Below are 19,836 nucleotides of genomic sequence, written 5' to 3' on the forward strand. Positions count from 1 at the left end.
CTATGCTAGAAAATAACCTTATATCCTGTGAAAGTCATCCACTTCTTTTAGCAGACCTAGAAACTTGGATGAAGTCTCAAAATATGGGAATGAAAATATGTGGTGATTTTGAAGATTAGAATACACCACTGCAAATTATACTGCTATAAAAATATTTTAAGATGACAAAAATAATTGGAAAGAATCACTTGAAATGATACTTTAATGGAGTAATTCCTTCTAAATATAATCAACAAGGATGGAATTGAAAGGGCCTAGACTGATACTTTATATTATGACTGTAAGACCCATTTCTGACCACTGGATGACACCCAATCAAGAAGCAATCTCACATGTAGGGTTCAGTGATTGAATGTTGCATCATTTTGCTCTCTTTGGCTTGTCGTGACTCATCTGAATGAAGACTTTAGGAAGGGTTGAGAGAATGAGTAATTACTTATACTTTAGTAATTCCTATAGAATTACTTATACTATAGTAAGTATATTTGATCCTGGATCTCTAGACCTATAACTAGAGTAATTGTGGGTGCCTGTGTGCACATGTATGTGTGCATTGTCTGTGTATATTTACTGTGCCCTATTAGGGCATGATTCTATTATTCTTTTGTTGCTCTCATAAATTCTGTCCTAAGTTGTGCTCCTCTACCTACACACTTCCATATATAACCAAATTAAATTGGCTACTGATTCGTTTCTTGTAAAAGGCATCCACCTTGTCTCACTGTTTTCCTGACACCTATTTGTATAACATATAACACTGTGCAACTTTTTCCTTAACAAAGAACAGAAAACACCTATGTTGCAAAACTCAAACAAAGCAATATTGGCATTTCCAAGATCTCATTCTATCATAATCACACATGTCAATGGCAACAGCAGCTCTGATACTATTTACTACAACTGAGTTTATGAAAAACTTGTGCTTGTGTTTTATTCAGTGAAATGGGCACAGTTAGAGAGTGGGAGATTTTACATCACTGGGGCTGCCATTTTCCATATTTCTGATTAGAAGACTAGTTACTATCTGTCAAATATGGGCTTTATTAAATGTATAACCTAATGGATTTCAACAAAAATAATTGTAGTGAATTCTAACAGAAATGATTCTCATTTTCCACGACTCAATTGTTCTTTAGTAAAGTCACTAAATCAAGCTATAGCCAAAACAATTTTTTTCCAGAGAAGTTGGAGCTGAATTTCTTGTCTTTTATACCCCTGTACTGTTAAAACATCTGTTCTTCATAAAATTATTTTTCTGATCACAGTTTTGTACCAAGTGTCTAGAGTAATAAAGGTCAAATAGTACACATTTTATTATAAAGCAAGGGCTCTGGCTGCCAGGAGCTAGTGTTCTGCTTTCTTTTGGCTTGGGTCTACTATGTTTCAGGCTTGTTTTATGTGGCTTTGGTATAGTGAGTAGTTTCCAAATAAAGGGCATCCCTTAGGAAAGCAATCTCAGGACCAATTTGAAACCCAAAGGGAGCTGAGCTGAAGTTGCTTCCCAGCTCAACATTATTGGCCCTCTATTTGGAACATATTAACTGATTTTGTTGGAAATACTGAGAATAGTACTGTGATTTAAATTGCCCCTCTCTTTCAGACAAAAAGTGAAGTCATAAACAGATATGACTTAACGCAATCAGTACTTAAAGACATTCATATTTTTATGATTTTGTTCTCCCCATCCTGACCTAAGAATAAGGATGTTACTGTATACTCCCAAGATTTCAAATGTCCTATAAAGTTTATAAATTGATTATAAATCCTCTGATTCTATAATCTCAGGGACTCCATTGAAAAATGTTTTGATGCAATGTTTTAAGGATATGGGAAATTCTTCTTTTTGTTAAGATAGTTTCATTTATGTGTTAGTTTATTTTAAATTGGTATTTAGTACCTATTATATACCAGGAAATCTCCTAATGATGAGGGTATAGTGATATACAAAATAATAAAAACTTTTGTTTTCCAGAGCTTATTTTCTAGACAGAAAGATAACAAACAGGTAAATGAGTAATAGACAGAATTTTAATATTGGTAAGTATAAAGGAAAAAATAAAACTGTGAAAAATTATAAAAAGTCAAGAAGGATGTAATTTTAGACAGAATGTACAGGGAATATACTTGATATTTAAGTTGAAAAGAAAATGATTTAGCAAGCCATGCAAAGAAATGCAAATAACAGTAGAAAGAAATGTCATTATATTCCTCAAATTAGTAAATTTCTACAAAGCTGATAGCAATTTTACAAAGTCATAACACCTAGTTCTGTCAGGAATCTGGGTAAAAGGATATACTTACGTTTTGCATAAATGCCATTTGTTACAGTTTTTGAGAAGCAATCTGGCAATGTAAATCACAGGTAAGATACACATACCCTGCATATTAGCAATCTTACTTTATAAATTTCTTCGTATAGAATTATGTACGTATATGTATAGTATGTGCATAAAATATATTAAATGTAATTATAATTCATAGAAAAAATCAAACAGAATTATATTGAATGGCTAACAATGAAGGATTAACTGCATGAAATGTTACATGCGTTCCATGAAATATCAGTCAATAGTAATAATGAATTAAAGCTATAGCAGTCGCCTTTAAGATATCTCCATGTTGTGTTTTTTTTTTAATTTTTTAAAGATTTTTGTTTATTTGAGAGAGAGCATGAGAAGAGAGCGTGAGTGGGGCGAGGGGCAGAAGGAGCAGGAGAGGGAGAAGCAGACTCCTTGCTGAGGTCAGAGCCCAATTTGGGGCTTGATCCTAGGACCCCAACATGACGTGAACTGAAGATAGACACTTAACCAACTGAGCCAGCCAGGTGCCCCTTCATGTTGTGTTTTGAGTCCTTTACATTGAGCCAAGATTATATCTTCTATTATCTATAATTTTGGAGCATTGATTCTGAAATAATAACTTACACCTATACCCTGTGAAATCTAAGTTTTCATTACCCTAAATCAGAGAATAGGTACTTAAATTAAAATATGGCAAAAAGAGAAGAATAATCCAGTATGTAAAGCCAATATGAATGGACATATTGTGAGTTTTGAATCAAAGGATAGAAAATTGAGCCCTCAGAAATGTGATAATGTGATATTCTGAGTATAAATATTTAGTAGTCAGACTATACATCTCTATATATTTATATATACAGTGCAACTTAATGTGACAGAGATTTTGCTAAATCCTGGTGATGTAGTAGTGAAAACTGGAGTTTGCCCTTACGGAATTTAAATTTATCAGGGATTGCAAATACAAGAAATGGGAAATATGTGTTGTTAATGGAAAAATTTAACCCGAAAACCTACCCTAGTTATAAATGGCAGGGAATCAGGGAGTCCAAACTGAAGAATTGATTCTAAAGTATTAATAAGAATTAGATGGCAAGAAAAGAAATAGTGGAAAGTTAATAGAGATTGTGAAAACAATGTGAAGAAAGTCACATAGGAAGAGAAGTAAGATATTGCAGAAACACCAAGGTTTATATGAGTACCTTTGAGGGGTATAGATAGTAGTGTAACCTACAATGGTGAGCAAGACATGGTTGAAAAGGTGAAGTCTTTTTATTTTTTCACTGATAGCAGTGTGGAATTAGTTATAAGTGTATAAAATAGAGGGAATAAATAGATCACGTGTTCATTTCGGAAAAACCATTTTTTATTTTAACATGGAACAAACAGTATTGAATAGAACCAGAGTTAATGTAAAGAAAGAAAAATACTGTCCGAGAAGTGGAAGGTAATTTAGGTCCAATGATCAAGACAGCAATGGAAGTGTAGATACGGATTACACTTATGAATTCAATTACTTAAGACTTAGTCAAACGTTGAAGCAACAAGCTTTTCTGGAAGACTCTCAGGTTTCTGAGAAAGGGCCAGTTGGACATAACACATGAGGGTGATTTGTTTTTCATTGAAACTGGAAGTGGGATAGTGATTCTAACAGTTAGGAGACAGTAGAGTGAGAGAAGAGGAAGGACAGCACGCTAAGTAACTTCAACAAGATCTAGAGCCATAGGAACCTGCAAAGGACACAGCAGCAGAGGAGAAGGGGATAAAGAAAAGGAATTAGTCTCAGTTTCCGTTGCTCAGTGTGTACTGCATTTATTAAAGAAAATAAGACCCTATTAATGACAAGCGTTCTCAGGCTGCAGTATAAAACGAAACCCAAATATACAAACAAAATATATGTCTGACAGAGAACGCAAGTAATCAGAAAAGCAGATACATTAAATGTGAAAGAAAAATGAAAAAGTAGCAACGTTGGTGTAAAATTAATAATATGGAAGGGGCACATAGGTATGTTGAAATTAAACAGATGTACAAATGGGAATATAATAACCATAACTACTTATTGGGATTAAATGACATCACATATTTACTAAGAGAGTAGAACTTAAACGTTCACACACACACACATAAATAAGACAATGACTGTGTTGATTAACTAGTTTGGGGAATCATATCACAATGTATACATATGTCAAATCATCACAATGTACAATTTCAATATCTTTACAATTTTATTTATTTACTTCTATTTTATTTATTTTTCAATTATACATCAACAAAGTTTAAAAAACTACAGAATGTGTATTAACAGAAGTAAACTTGCTAATGACCTGCCTTCATATTTTAGCACATATATTACAATACAGGCTTATATTATTTGAGTAGATTTTTTAAGAAAAAAATTATTTCCAGATATTAATTTCAGAGGAAATTTTCTATTTCTCTCCAAATTTATCTTGTATAGACTTTCAGATCACTGTAATTTTTATTTTCAAGCTAATAATAAACCCATAGAAATAAAAATAAAATATCAAATATATGAAACAAAAAGAACAATAAAATATAAGTCAAAAGACCAAAGACATAGTAAAATAATAAAACAGTGTTCACAAATAGTTTCCAGAATAAATAATACTCTTAAAAATAATCAGTAAACCAAGGGCACCTGGTTGGCTTCAGTCTGTTAAGCGTCGGACTTGGTTTCAGCTCAGGTCATGATCACATGGGTCTTGGGATCGAGCTCCCTGCATTCAGCAGGAAGTCTATTGGAAGATTCTCTCCTTCTACCCACCCCCCACTCACTCTCCCAGTCTCTCACTCTCTCGCTGTCTCTCTAAAATAAATACATCCTTAAGAAAATATTCAGTAAGCCATGTTGTAAACAGATGTGCTGTGATCGAGGCTTTGTTTGATTTATAGAGCACAGGCATAATTCTTAAGGGTCCTGGGATTCTCAGAACAGTCAATGAACATTGGCTTCCATTTAAAGTCACCAGCTGCAGCCGCCACTAATAAGAGAAGCAGCCTGTCCTTTCATGCTTTGAAGCCAGCTGTTGACAGCTCCTCTCTAACTATGAAAGTCCTGGGTGGCATCGTCTTCCAATAAAATGCTGTTCTGTCTACATTAAAAATCTGTTGTTTCGTATAGCCACCTTCATTAATTACCTGAGCTAGATCTTCTGGAGAACTTGCTGCTTCACTTTGGACTTTTGTTATTGAGATGGCTTCTTTCCTTAAATCTCATGAACCAACATCTGCTAGCTTCACACTTTTCCTCTGCAGCTTCCTTACTTCTCTCAGCCTTCACAGAACTGCAGAGGGTTAGGGCCTTGCTCTGGGTTAGGCACTGGCTTAAGGGAATGTCAGGCTGGTTTGATCCTCCGTCCAGCCACAGAAATTTTTTCCACATCAGCAATAAAGCTGTTTTGCCTTTGTGTGTTCACTGGAGTGGCACTTTTAATTTCCATTAAGAACTTTTCCTTTGCATTCACAACTTGGCTAACTGGTGCAAGAGGCCTAGTTTTTGGCCTATCTTTGCTTTCAACATGCTTTTCTCGCTAAGCATAATCATCGGTAGCTTTTGATTTAAAGAGATGTGAGATTTGTTTTACTTGACTAGGTAGAGGCTCTGTTAGGGTTATTAATTGGCCTAATTTCAAAATTGTTGTCTCCAGGAAATAGGGAAGCGAGAAGAGAAAAGGAGAGGCAGAGGAACAAGCCAGTTAGTGGAGCCATCAGAACACCCACAACATTTATCAGTTAAGTTTACCCTCTGAGATGGGCACAGCTCATGGCATCCCCAAACAATGACAATAGTAACATCAAATATCAGTGTTCACAGAGCACCATAACAAATATAGCAATAATGGAAAACTCTGAAATATTGTGAGAATTACCAAAATGTTATGCAAAGACATGAAGTGAGCAAATGCTATTAGAAAAACGATGCTGATAGACTAGTTCAATGCAGGGTTCCCACAAACCTTCAATTTGTAAAAAACACAACCTGCTAAGTGCAATAAATTAGATTGCAATACAATGAGGTATGCCTATAATAGTCCCTTTTCTGAACTTCATATATGCAGGTAAAAATTTTCAAATAAGAAGACACCAAAAATTCCATGTTTATATAATAGATTAAATTAATTACATATATGAACTTGCATATAAAGGTAAATTATTTTTCCCCAACAGTTTATTACATTTCATGTAAGAATAGATATAAAATTACCTTTTGGAGACAGACTTTTCAATTTGGTGTTATTTTGACATGTGAATCTCAAAATCATTTTTTCTATCCCAAATTCTTTATAATGTGTGAATTTGTACTTATAAAATTATGCTTATTCGAGTGAAAATACTTGCTGGATATTTTTTAGCCTATGTGAGTATTTTTCAAATCCATTATATAATACTTTGAGAAATGGTAGGAAAGTTTGCAGTCTATATAATTTAGAATTTATCCCATAGTGAACGTTACTGGACCACAAGGTAGCAACCCTACATTTATATACAAACTGTTGCTCATGCTTGATTAGGTGCTAACTACAGTCACACCATTCTTACTTTATTTGAAGCAACAAAAATTTTTTCAAAATTTTAAATTTCTGAAATATGTGCGTTTTTAAAAAGAGAGGTGCCTCCTTTTCTGGCCTTAAGGAAAAGAGTTAAGCCTTTTTTACTTTACTTCATACCTGGGTGTCTGAAATAATTATTCTTGAATGCCCCTTTGAAAGTAAGAGGTCCTCATATTCTCCTCCATCAACTGAAAGCAGTGAAGCATTGCAATCCTCTGCCTATCCTATTAATGGATTTGCAACCAAAGCAAAAGAAATTCAAGGCCTTTCTTAGATCTCGGAGAATTTTACAACAGTATCACCAGCGAGAGACCACAGAAAAAGAGTACACAAACAAATTACACTTTTGATGTGATAGATTTACTGTGCTTATCAAAATCTTTATACTGGATGTGGCACATTTTTTTTTTAATTTCTCGAGCCAACAACACAATGCAATGTATCTAAATATTGCTTCTTGGATTGGCTTTGCAAAAATTCCAAACCTAAGCACAAGTATCCAGTATATACTACTTGCTGAAAATGAAATATTTACAAAAAAAAATGAGATTAAATTATTTTGCCATTTGGAAATAGGATATTAAAAAATTATAAATGCTAGTGGGTATATAATTTTTCCTTTTTACATCCATTCTCCTTTCTCACTAGCCAAACTTTAGTGTTCAGTGAGATGGAATTAAATCTGGTCCACAACTCTAAGGGTGGTCTCTAAGGAACTAAACTTGTGACTATCAATCCAGGCTGTATAGCAAAGTGCTTGAATTTTTTTTTTTTTGACTACCCAGGTTTAGGTTATTGTTAATATAAATATCTTAATGATAGTATACCTTCAGGGATTGAGCAGGTTAGGAGGAATTTTCTAGTGTCAATATACTTTTTGATGTTCACAGGATTCTAGAATGAAGCCAGCATTGAAAACCACTGGATTTAAACTATTCAAGATAGTCCTATCAATTTTGTCACTACAATTATTTCAATGTACACTTTCCTGGTATTCAGGATGTGGTATTCAGCCTGCAAAATCTGATTCAAAAGTGACAATCAGTGTATCAATCAGAATCTGGTAAGTCTGGGGTGCAAATTGTTCTTCTTTCTCTCACAAGTTTATGTATAAATATGGTGCATGGAAGTGTTTCAGTCACTCAGAGGATGAAGCCAGGACAAGGAGTGAGGAAATCTCAAGATATTGGTACAAATGTTAATTTAGTCTGAATACATATCATTTGCAAGATATCTGGCCCTGATCATTTTCAGTTAAGCCAACAACAAACATCCTTCTCCCTCTCTCTCGCTCGCTCTCGCTCTCTCTGTCTCTCTTTGATTTGAGTGATTCTTCTCTTACATTAACCTTAAATTACCTGCCTAAAAAAAAATCCTTTAGGCCTTACCTTGTCATTTAATATTGCTGTTAATTTTTTTGATCTTATATGTTGTTCTCATTCTTAACTATAAACTGTATCTTTTTCCTTCATGAGGACTGCCATATTTAATCCAGCCAGAAAAGAAAACCATGTAAACATAATAAGAAATAAAAAGCTGTTGTAATCTGACAATATCGCAGCAGCAAAATAGAAGAATCCCCTCCATAATCAGAAAATACATATACGCTGGGAAAGATTTCATGCATTCATCAGAGTATCTAACATTAGATCTGCTTCACTGAGAAAAAAACACAAATATAAATATCAGAAGTTAAAGTATACACTTATAAATGGTTTCTTTTATCAAATTAACTGCTTTATTATTTTAATTAAAATATTTTGGTGAAAATATTAGCATATAAAATAATTATCATATGTATGACAATTAAAAATATACATACACATACAAGGAGACACAATAAAATTATAGAAGCTTTAAGAAAGAGCATTTTTTTTAACTTGTGGATTTATATAACATCAGAAAATGATCCATAATAAAATATATTGCATTATTTTCACATACTATCAAAACCATTTAGAAAAAAATAAGTAAAAATTAAACTGAGTTGAAATATTTGCAATAAGTAAAGTAGAACTTACTACTTACCAGACCTTATTATCACTATCACTAAGCCTTATCAATTGAGATGTGTTCAAAAGATACCAAAAGATATTTTGGGGAAAAATGATAGTACAATTTACACTATTCCTTTTTATGATAAAATGCAAATTCTCCAAGAAGATAACTATTTGAGCTTTTAGAAATTATAATATTTATAAGTCAATAATGAAGTTTTCAGGAGATAGATACTCTCTTACACTGTGTTTAGTTTTACCAATAAAACTGAGTAAAATGAGACAATTTGTTTGACTCTATTAAACATCAGGTATATACTTTGACCTTTTTATCCATTCCCTATGTTGTGTTTTATCATGGACACCCATGGCTATGTGCATGCACATGATTTCTCTGAGTTTAGATTATACCTGACTGATTTTTGTATGATTTATCTGTATTTTTTAAATTATCTACATTACTAAATTTTTCACTTGTATTCAAAATAAGCTATAAAAATGAATTATTTCTTCCCTTTGACTCCGACATCAACTATGTCAGTCTATCTATAGATTTTTTATCTCCAAATTATATTTGATATTATTATTTTCTTTCTATTTTCACTGTTTCTTTCTTAATCCAGGCTCCTACTATTTTTAATTTAGACAACAGCTAAATTATTTGCCTCTTGTCTTCATCTCTTCTAACATTCCAATTAATTTCTGAGAATCTCTTCAGTTCAACATACTGTCATAAGCCCATGTTTGCCCTGGTAAACCAGACAGGTAAAGTTCCTGGCTTTATGTAATTTAGCATTAGGTCATTCAGACAATACAGAAGTATAGAGTTTCAAAGTACAGCAATGTGCTGACTACACTGAGTAATGTGCTGTGAATTTAACTAAAAGGATATTGAAATGGATATTAAAGAAAATGAATATTGGAATGGGAAAAACAGATAAAGGGGATTAAGAAGCATGAGCTTCCTGTTGTAAGATAAATAAGTCAAAGAAATGAAAAGTACAGAATATGGAATATCGTTGATAATATTGTAATAATGTTGTGTGGTGACAGTGACTACACTTATCATGGTGAGCATTGAGTGATGTACAGAATTGTCGAATATGCTGTATACCTGAAATATTGTACATCAATTATACTTCAATAAAAGAGTCACATTAGATAAAAATAAATTCAGTAAAAGATTTAATCTAAGCCTTGAAAGATAGAAAGGCAGAAAACATGCATACATATTAGCAACTGATTTCATGTACATAAAACAGTCTGCCAATTGTCTTTACTCTTGAAAGTACTGGTGTGATCAGATGTTAGTTTGTCTAGAAATTAACAAGTAAAGAATGAGTGGTATGTTTGGAATAAAAGTAACAGAATATGTAAGGTTTGATAGATCATTATCAGGAAATTATATATATATATATATTTTTTTTTTCCTAAAAGCAATGGAAAAATCTTTAAGTATAAGAAGGGATGAAATGGAAATCATTCTAATCCATTTTAACAAATCATTTCCACCCCAGGAAAATACAAGTGCAATTCTATTAACTTTCTTTGTTAGGCTACATGTATTTTTGTGTGTTTATTATTCGTCTAGTTTTTATGCTTAGATTTCCATATCATTCTCAGAAATCATTAGTTTTAACAGAATGTACTTTTGGAATAAAAATATGTTTGGAATAAAAATAACAGAATATGTAAGGTTTGATAGATTATTATCAGGAAATTATATATATTTTTTTTTCCTAAAAGCAATGGAAAAATCTTTAAGTAAAAGAAGGCATGAAATGGAAACCATTCTAATCCATTTTAACAAATCATTTCCACCTTAGGAAAATAGAAGTGCAATTCTATTAACTTTCTTTGTTAGGCAACATGTATTTTTGTGTGTTTATTATTCGTCTGGTTTTTATGCTTAGATTTCCATATCATTCTCAGAACTCATTAGTTTTAACAGAATGTAATTTTCAGATGTGGTTAGTTCTTTTCTGCTTTTTTAAAATGAATTCTGTAGTAACATTGTTGATCTGTAGACAAAAATTTCTCCAAATTTAATGTTTTAGTTTTACATTGTTTTGAATTTGTTCACCACTTTAAGGAAATTCATAATAAATAGGTGACATGATAAGTAACATCCTTTGATTATTTTATCTTTTCTTTCATCTTTCTTAGTATTCTTTCTTTAGGAGATACAGCGTCTAATTTTCTAAGTAACTTTGTTCATTATATTCATTTATTTTACTGAGGACTTTATTCCAGCTATCCTGTTCCTTAACACTTATGAACATGTTAAGTGGTATAATTGTTTTTGTTTTTGTTTTTTTTTAAATAGCATAGGTTCTTACTTTTGGGTAAATTGCACTAAAATGTCACTGAGACTACAAATCAGAGCTTTTATTTGGTAAAATTTCAATTTATTTCTCATGGTGCTGTGTTTTGCTGAAGATCATTTACCTTGAAATAAAAATTACAGAATGTCAGGAGCACCCTTCTGTTTATTAGATGGGATGTTGCCAGATTCACAAATCATTAAATAAAGCCAATTAGATCTTTAAATTTCCTTTGTTGAATTTTTGTTCTTTAACAGATTTGGTGGCAGTGACAGGCTGAAGAAGACTTCCTACAGCTTTGGGGGCAATGAGAGACATGGGTATGGCATGCATGAACCCTTTGAGTTCTTTGTCTTTTTCACCATTTCCAAGTGCCATGGGTAAGCTCCTTTCAGTTCTGACTTCCACTTCCTTTGTATTGAGTTTCAGATCTAATTGGTTTTCCCCATTTGTTTGGAAACCTTAACCCTTGGTTCTATCCCTAGATTTCATCTTGAGAACCCCTAGTGGCAGCTGTAGTTGCCCATTTGCTTGAAACCAGTCTGCAGTTTCTATTCTTTGGGATCTGCTATTTTAATCCTTTCCCCAAACTCCAGATTCCACACAGGGAACTGTTAGTGGTTACCACCTGGAATTGAACTGGGTCTGGTATCAGACTGGGTTCCATTTGGGCTGGATTGAAGCCAGTGGAAGGCCTCAGCTGGATATTAGAAATCTCAGAAATCAAAAATACCACAAAGATTGGTGGGCACAGGTCGAGAATTTAAAGATTCTTAGAGCACTTGCCACCTCAAGAACATTCCCATGATAGCCCGTGAAGGTATTAATTTGGCTCCCGGAAACCAAAAACTTAGCTAAGATAAATGGAATCCTTTACATTGCCACATTCCAGCGCACCTGCATATTTAATATTTAAGAACTATAATCCCAGAAGTTGCAGGCATCTAGCAAAATGACCAGACTTTACTAAAAATAACCTAGAATTACAATGGCCATTGTGAGAAACGTTCTAATTAGACAAGGTGACTCATTTAAGAAATGCCTTTAAAAGCATGTGATCCCAATTCGAACAAGAAGAACGATGTGCCTACCTTAAATTGTTATTCAGAAGCTTCCAAAAGACTTTAAGATTCCAGCATAGTTTTGTTAAAAAACCTGTTAGAAATGGCCATCCTAAGTCATGTTAAAGGGTTGATTTTTCTGCAAATATGTTCTTCCATAATCTTCCTCAACATTTATACATGTATTTTTGTGGAAAAATTATGCAAAATATTAAATTTGATTCATACAGAAGAATAATTTTCATAATTTCCACACAGTAAAAAAAGCAAAGAAAATCTATTATAGAATGACACATTAACAATACAAGATTTAGCTGAACTCAGGGTAATATTTAAGGAATAAATCACATTTATAGAAAACCATGAAAAATCAGAAGGTATGAAATGAAGCTTTTAGCTAAAAAAAGACAGTATGAACAATGAAATAAATTCAAAGAAAGTGGAAAATAATGAAATATAAACCAAAAGAGAAGAAAACACTAATATTATCAATTAAAAGCTGTTTCGTTGAAAAAATGAATGGTAGAGCTATGCTTTTAACGAATGCCATCAAGGGAAGGAAACAGAGGATGCAACTTTGAATTAAAAAATAAGCCAAATATATGGATACTGTGGCTTCTTTTTTTATTAAATGGTGGTAGCATCTTTGCACCAATATGTTAAAAAAGACAACTGTTTCATAGGAGTACCATATAAAAATGTGAGAGTAGTTAATACAGCATAAAAGTAATTATATTTTCCTCTTTTTTCATAAAGTGAAAAAAGATCTTCATAAAACCTTCATAAAACCTAAGAGCATTTTGTAAAAAAAAAAAAAGGAGTATTTCTTTAACATCCAATAAATATAAGACAAAAAATATCTGAAAAAAAAACCCAACACTTTATATATACTTGGCTGTTTACTTGAATCATTGGTGTAAACAAAATTTTAAGCTTTTTATTCACAATCAAAATGGATTTGTATGCAACCTGATATATTGTTTTTATAAAAAATAATTTAAACAAAGATAATTTTAATGGCTTATGAAGGAAATGTGGAAATAAATATCATATCTTAATTTATCACTTTATACTTAAGAAAATAATTTAGATGTCCAATTTTTCTATGGCATTTTGAGCTCATGCATTTACTGAAATTCCATTACAATAACCACAGACATGCAATATTAAAAAAAAATTCAAATCCAGACCTGGAGTTGGAGCAGAAACAGATAAGACTATTGGGAGGCATTTGAAAATATAAAATATATATAAAAGTGAAAGAAATGTCAACTACCACAAACTGTCCTTTGTCTTAACACAAGCTAGAGAAACTGTCTAGAATTCATGGTATTTGCTTTGGTGTAGGAAAATGTTGACATTACTCTCAAAGAAAAATGAAACAGGAAAAAATTAAACTCTCGATAGGCTTTTAAAAACTATCAAATAATGTGTGAAATAGTGATCTTTATCTTATTCTTATAGTCCTGGAGGGATATAAATTTTAGCATGGTGTCACGAAAGGATAAAGACCTCCCGGTTTAGTCACCTCAGTAATGAATTATCTATCAATAACAACTATCAATAGTGGAAGAGGTAATAAACAAAGACATATCCATACTATGAGATTGTATACACTGTTAAAATCCATAAAATTAATCTTTCTATTAGTTTCCTAGGCCTACCATAACAAGGTACCACAGATTGGGTGGCTTAAAAAACTATTCTCTCACAGTTCTGGAGGCTAGAAGTTTGAGATCAAGGTTTCAGTTTCTTCTGAGGCCTCTCTCCTTGGTTTACAGGTGGCTGACTTCTCCCTGTGTCTTCACATGGTCTTCCTTCTGCATGTGTCTGGCTGCCTTTTTTATTAAGGACCAAGTCATATTGGATCAGGGTCCACTCCAATGACCTCATTGTAACTTAATTATCCCTTTAAAGATCCCATTTCCAAACACAGTCAATTCTGAAGTATCAGCGGTTAGGACTTCAACACACTAATTTTGGTGAGATACAACTCAGCTAATAACAATACTTTAACATGCAGTAACCTCTATCAGATAAAGTGTGCATGGGGCACCTGGGTGGCTCAGTCGGTTGAGAACCTGACTCTCGGTTTCAGCTCAGGTCATGATCTCATGGGTCATGGGATCAAGCCCCACATCATGCTCCCTGCTCAGCAGGGAGTCTGCTTAAAGATTCTCTCCCTCTGTCCATCCCCCCCAACTCTCTCTCAAATAAGTAATTTTTTTTTTTTTTTAAGGTTTACTAACAAACAAACAAAAAAGATAGGGCCACCTGGAGGTCTCAGTGGCTTAGTTGGTTAAGCGTCCACCTTCTGCTCAGGTCATGGTCTCAGGGTCCCGGGCATGAGCCCCACTTTGGGCTCCCTGCTCAGCGGGGAGTCTACTTCTCCCTCTCCCTCTGCTCCTCAGCCCACTCATACCCTCTCTCTTGCTCTCAGATAAATAAATAAAATCTTAAAAAAAAACAAAAACAGATAAAATGTGGATAATCAAGTTACTAAAACTTTGGACAGTATTATATTAAATATGTTTAAAATACTCATTTTAAGTGATAACCAAAGGAGTTTTAGTGATTATTTTAACATTTTAATTTTATAAAATTTATGTGTTTTATGTGTAATTAAAAATCATAAAAAACCACTAATCATAACTTCTGAGGTTATTAAAAAATAAAAATAAACTCAGTGAATAAAAAAGTGACAATAGAAATGAAAACCAGAATAAACTCTACTGAAAATACTGTTAGCATCAAATATAGATTATTCAAAGGCAAATTGTTGAGAGTTAAAATTAGTAACTATTTTAAAATATAAACAAAAATATGGAATGACCATACACTTTTATGGCTGTTACTTTAAATGGTGTGATGATGAATTTAGTCTATAAACAAATAGGTCCCAGAAAAGTAATAATTTATTCAAATTAAATACCCTTTTCAACTCTTGTGCTGTAAGAATAGTAATAAATTCAATATACTTGCAGTGATAGATTGAATAAGGGCTCCAAAGATATCAATGTCCTAATCTTTGAAACCTATGAATATGTTAATTAGCATGGCAAATGAGACTTTGCAAATGTGAATAAATTAAGAGTTTTGAGATGGGGAGATTATTTTGGATTATCTCGATGGGCCCAATATAATCACAAGAGTCCTTTATAGAGTGAGATCCAGTGATAATATGATTAAGAAGCAAAGAGGAAAAGGTGATGTGATGATGGAAGCAGAGAAAAATTTGAAGATGCTACTTTCCTGCTGGCTCTCAGTAAGTAGGTAGGGGCCATAAGACAAGAAGTAAGGACAGCCTCTCGAAGCTGGTAAGGAAATAGATTCTCCAGAGTGAGCTAACCCTACCAGTAGTTTAGTTTTGGACCACTGAGATAGATCTATTTCTGACTTCCAGAACTGCAATTTAATAAATTTGTGTTGTTCTAACACTAAGTTTGTGGTAGTTTGTTACAAATGCAATGGCCAATTAGTACACTCAAAAATTGAAATATACCCCTTTCTGAAGGCCATATGAAAATGAAGGGGCCCTGCCCCGTGCTTAAGGACACTGGGGAGAGTCCTTAACTTCTAGTCTATCATGGAAGCTTCTGAGTTGCTTTTCAAATCTGAAAACTTGTGGTTCTTTCTCCTGTCATTTCTTAGATTGAACTGAGAAATCTTCAGAACGGCTCTATTTCAAAACCTATGCTCTAGGCACTCTAGATAAACTGTAAACAATTCCTTCAGAGGTTATACGACTGACCTGGGTACAAAATGTGGCTCTGTGTACAGCTCTGAATTCTGACAAATAGTCAGTTTCTGGGTATTTCTTGCCTTACTTTTTGTTTTTATTCCATCAACAACACATTTCTCCAATATTCCTCCTCTAGGTTTTATAGTCTGATCCTTTGAATCACTGAATAGGAACAAACCCATGTAATTTCTTATTGGTTTGCACAAGAACATTAAAACTGAAAAAAATATTTTGAACTAGACTAATAAGAACAACTAACATGTATTCTTAATCCCAAGGATATTGAATTTGTTGCCATCTTTCCAGCACTAGGGACAACTGAGGCACACGCCACAATTTTGTTGAGTGGTGGAAGTTTATTTGCATCATTTATTGAGTCTGATAATTGATGCAAACGTCCCCTTACCTCATGGATCGTTGAACAAATGAGGATGGCTTTGCCTGAATAGACTTTGCCTATTATCTTCTCAACTGATTTAAGTAAAATTTAAATAAACATGTTTCCAAACTTCAGGCTGATTTTGAGCATCCCCTAGAAACAAATCTATAGGAAGAATCCAAGAGCTAGATATCATCTACCCGGAATTCTTCACTCTTCATATTTGTAGGCTTAAAAGTCACCACCTGGACAAGGCTTGTCATCTGGGCCATCAGGAGGACTTCAAATAAAGTAAATTGTCCTAAGGTTTGAACTGCTAACGTTCCCTTCTCTTAGGATCTCACATCGTTACTGACCCCGAATCCTAGGTATCATAACAGAGTTGAATTGGGGTGGACTCCGAGTCATTGAGGGTTAAGATTCAGGACTTGTGGGTTTGAAATTCTTCAACCTTAAATCATGTAGCCAAGCACAGTGCAGTCATGACATTTCAACGATATTTAAGAAATGAGTTTATTGTATTATGGGTGTTGCTCAGCTGGTAAAACAATTTCAGCATCTTCTTTAAATAATAATTTGAAAATGTCTTTCTAATAAATCAATCTAAAACATATCAACATCTTCTGAAAATTTATATTTGTATATTTTTCATCAAAGTAGCATCCTTAATGAGATGAATGATGGGCGGAGCAACCAATTTTATTATTAATCTTTCATTCTGACATCCCATTCTATTTATTTCAATTATGATACTTCATGGATATTATGAATTCTTCATATGATATATTAGCTTATGAATTTTTAACAAGATAAATTGTACGGAAAAGAGGACACCGTTATGATGAAAATTCCTTAAGCTGAGGGCAGAAATTCTGACATAAATATAAATTTTTCAAAAGAAATCAATGATATTTTATATTGGTTGGTCATTCTTAAGACAATGTTTTTACTAGCTTTTAAAATAGTAAAACAACTCATTAAATTCACGATTTTTTGTTATTATTAAGTCAGTTTATAATACAAAACATAAAATAGCAAAACATAATTTAAGAATTGCCCAATGCAATTAAACAGTTCAATATTTATAGAATGCATTTATCTTTCAAACTGACATAAATGCCAGAACTGAGGAAAAATAAACAACATTTACTAAAATTACAAGCATTTATATAAGATGGTAAAAAAATAAAATGATAGCATTTGTTCACATAAGTGTCTTTTCCTCCTTGTAGTTACTTCTGTTTTCTGAGTTTCACCTTTTCATGCATGGAAAATATGAATGCAAAATTAATCAATGCTTATAAAATGAAAATATTTCCAGTAAAGAAACTTGATCATTTCAAATATGATACATATTTGTGCATTTAATGAAGTCATTAATTTTTGCTGTTATCACTATTACTTAACATCATCTTGTTAAGACAAATGGATTAAGAGAATAAAATTAATATGAGGTCATGCCAGTAGAGAGAAGTGTATAAACATTAGTATTTGTATAGGCCATTATTATTTACAAAAGAACAACAAAAAATAAACAGGGGCGCCTGGGTGGCTCAGGTAAGCATCTGCCTTTGGCTCAGGTCATGATCTCAAGGTCTTGGGATCCAGCCCCACCTCCCAGTGGGGAGTCTGCTTCTCCCTCTCCCTCTGCCCCTCATGTGTGCATGTGCTTTCTCGCTCTCTCTCAAGTAAATAAATAAATAAATAAATAAAATCTTTAAAAACAAAACAAAAAGAGAAGAATCTATCACAAGTCATTAAAATTACAAAGCAATTTTTATCACAAATCTATTAAAATTGCAAAGCAAATTTGAGATTGCGGTCAACGGCAAAAAGGACCACAATTCTTTCCATCCTTGTCTGCATACCCTTTACAATGTGATTTTGCAGCTTCTCCCATGAGTATGTTGGGCCTACAGTTTTGCCTCCTGAGTCATGGTTTGGTCAGATACTAGATGTGACCAGTGAGTCAAGAGCAAATGTGATACATGCAGAGACTTGAAAAGCAGTTATACATTAAAATAGTTCTTTCTTGCTGTGTTTAGGCTACCCTGCTGGATGGAGAGAGATACATGGCCAAGCTGTCCCCATTGCTTCAAGTGATATGAAGTTAACCAAGAAAAATATATAAACAAGGTTATTGTAAAAATATTAAGCCTAATCAGCTGAACTTAGAGACCAGACAAATTGAACTGTACCAGCATCATTTGTTGTCAGTGCTCTGGATTTTGGTCATTCAAATTGGCTTGTGGTGGTATCTCATTATTTTAATTTGTGTTCCCGAATGACATATGAAGAATCTTTTCATATGTTTATATGCTATCTGTACATCTTCTTTGATGAGGTACCTATTCAGCTCTTTTATCCATCCCACAATTTTGATAAGTTGTGCTTTCATATTAATTTCATTAAAAATAATTTTAGTTTCAAAGATTCTTTTCTTTGAGTCATATGTTGATTTAGAGGTGTGTTTAATATCTAAGTATTTGGGGTTTTTTTCCAGTTTTCTGTTATTTGATTTTTAGCTTCATTCCACCGTGGTCTGAAAGCATAGATTATATAATCTCTATACTTTTACATGTGTTTTATGGACCAGGGTGCAGTCTATCTTGGTTTATGTTCCATGTGAACTTGAGAAAAGTGTGCATTCTCCTGTTGTTGGGTGAAGTAGTCTTCGATGACAATTATATTCATTTGCTTAATGGGGCTCTTGAGCTCTGCTGTATCCTTACTAATTTTCTGCATTTTTGATAAAGGGGTGTTAAGACTCCAAATATAAAAGTGGTTTCATTGATTTCTCCTTGTAGTTCTATTTTTGACTTCATATATTTCGATGTTCTGTTGTTAGGCACATGCAGATTAAGGACTCTTAAGTCTTCATGGGAATTGACCTCTTTATCATTAGTCAGTACCACTTTTACTACCGGTATTTTTCTTGTTTCTATGTTTGCTCTGTCTCAAGTTAATATTGTTACTTCCAGCATACTTTATATTTAAGGTGAATCTCTTATCGATCTCATATAATAGGGTCTTATTTTTTTTTTCTGAGAATCTCTCTCTTTTAATTGGGGGTATTTAGACCATTGATATCTAAAGTGATTATTGACCTGGTTCATTAATATCTACTATATTTGTAACTATTTTCCATTTTTGCCTTTGTTCTTTGTTCCTATTTTTGTCTTCCTCTTTTTTTCTGACATTTATGCTTTTTTAAAAGATTGATTTTATTTATTTATTATTTAATTCAGGGGGAGGGGTAGAGGGAGAGGGAGTGAAAGAATCTCAAGCAGACTCCCTGCTGAGGGCTCAATCTCAAAACCCTGAGAGTATGACCTGAGCCAATCAAGAGCCAGATGGTCAATGGACTGAGCCACCCAGGTGCCCAACATTTATACTTCTAATTGAATATTTTATATAATTCCACTTTTGCTTGTTTTTTCAGCATATCAATTATACTTT

This window comes from Ailuropoda melanoleuca, chromosome 3 (genome assembly GCF_002007445.2).
Source record: "Ailuropoda melanoleuca isolate Jingjing chromosome 3, ASM200744v2, whole genome shotgun sequence".
NCBI lineage: Eukaryota > Metazoa > Chordata > Mammalia > Carnivora > Ursidae > Ailuropoda > Ailuropoda melanoleuca.